We start from the raw sequence: 1,947 nt of genomic DNA, 5'->3' as shown, positions 1-1,947 counted from the left end.
AGCAGCTTCACGTTTCGTTTTGCATTTATTGTTTTCTTTGAGTTTCACTTCATAATAAAGAGGATGGAACCATACCACGCTGCATCTTGGTCCACCCATTGTAACGATCGTGACACACTGACAGCCTCTTTTAAAAATACCTTTCTGGCCTGTGATCTGGCCAAAACAAAGATGTTCAAATAAAGTGTTATAATAATAGAGCACGAGACAACCATTGTAAATACAAGGTCAATTATAGTATCCCAATTTAACCCTTCAACAATAAAACATTCTTTCAAACACCTACTCAGTACCTGTAGATTTACAAAGTTTTTTATAATAGCAGCATCGTACCTGATACAACAACACCAGGTTATGGATATACAACACATCATTCTTGTTATTGTTATTTTAGAGTGGTACAATAAGGGATCACACACAGCAACATAGCGGCCAATAGATATCAAGACCAAATTGCCCAGAAATAAAGAAGAACACAAACAAGTAATGTAGATTTGAAAAACACAGAAATAATCCCCAAAACTCCATCAAGATTCCATTATTGCTATCGTCATTACTGGTATCACAATCAGTCCCACCAGGAGATCTGACACAGCCAGAGAGAGGATGAGCAGGTTGGTTGGAGTGTGGAGCTGCTTGAAGTGAGAGATGGAGATGATCACCAGTACGTTCAAAAATACTGTAACTGCTGAAATCAATGAAAAGAAGATGTACATTGTTATGTAGATAGATGTCGATAGCAAAACCTTTCTGCAAGAAGAGTTTCTATCTTGAAAACAGTATTGAACATCTTTGTGTTTCTCCATTTGTAATAAAAGGTCAAAATGCTGAGGTCCTGCTCCTGCTTTGTCCTGTGTGTGACCCTGTCAGGTCAGCCTTCTGACAAACTCTGAGCTCTGCCTCTCTATTTATCCCTGAGTTACTGACAGACACTCCCCTCCCCAGAGTCTCTCTGCACACACACACACACACACACACACACTGTTAAGATATTTTATCAAGGTTTAAGATAAATTATTAAATAATTCTACTCAGAAACTTAACCATTAGGATTAGAGGTTATGTAGCATGGACAAGGGGTAATTAAAAATGATAACCATTTGTGAAGAAAGGAATGTATGTGTGTGCCGAAAGAAAGCAAAGAGACTCTTTAACCGATGTTTGAACCGACCCAGCTATAACTCTGTGGAGATAAAATAATACAGCGAGAGCCCCTCCAGGTTTCCCGTATCTGGGGGGGACTGGAACTGTCAGCTGAGTGGTAAGGAACTGTGGCAGACAACTTGTGACCACTGTGAAACTGATAACAGGGATGGAAGTCTCCCCACCCAGGGAGGGGAGAGACCTTGGCCTTGTAGTAGATTGTATAACAGGTGGCGGACAATGTATGTGAAGAAGACTTGAGAACTATGTTGCCATTGAATCTGAGAGGAGGGACGTTTATGACGAAATGTGAGGTATATAAACCAATGTACCGGAAATGATAAACAGAGCTCTCTCGAGAATAAAGCTATTGATTAATTTGGAGACTGGTCTTTGTCTATTTTATGCAAATGAGAACCTAACAAATTCTTAGAAACGGACAGAGTGTTTACTTTGTTATAATTGAATTGGTTAACGAACACACAGAATGAAATTCCTCTATCAATACACACACACACACAACACACACACACACACACCCACACACACACACACACACACACACACACACACACACACACACAACCACACACACACACACACAAACACACACACACACACACACACACACACTGAGCTCACAATTAATAAACGTTAAAATAAAACAAACAACTTATGAAACATGATGTAATGTATAACAGGACTGGATGTTGCTGTGCCCATCTAGCCTGTCCTTCAGCCTTACTGATTGTTATATATGAAAGTAAAGGTACATTTTCTCAAATTCTGAGCATTTTAGTGGGG

The 1,947-nt window shown here is 39.6% G+C and overlaps 1 pseudogene; it reads right to left on the bottom strand.

Moving 5' to 3' along the window:
* The window catches only part of LOC139025524 (trace amine-associated receptor 6-like), a 6,061-nt pseudogene extending 5,138 nt beyond the window's left edge, over positions 1-923 (bottom strand).
* Between the last annotated feature and the right edge of the window lie 1,024 nt (positions 924-1,947).

Source organism: Salvelinus sp. IW2-2015, unplaced genomic scaffold (assembly GCF_002910315.2).
Source record: "Salvelinus sp. IW2-2015 unplaced genomic scaffold, ASM291031v2 Un_scaffold2813, whole genome shotgun sequence".
NCBI classification, from domain to species: domain Eukaryota; kingdom Metazoa; phylum Chordata; class Actinopteri; order Salmoniformes; family Salmonidae; genus Salvelinus; species Salvelinus sp. IW2-2015.
The sequence above is the reverse complement of the archived record's forward strand: the minus strand, read 5'-3'. Positions and strand labels throughout refer to the sequence as shown.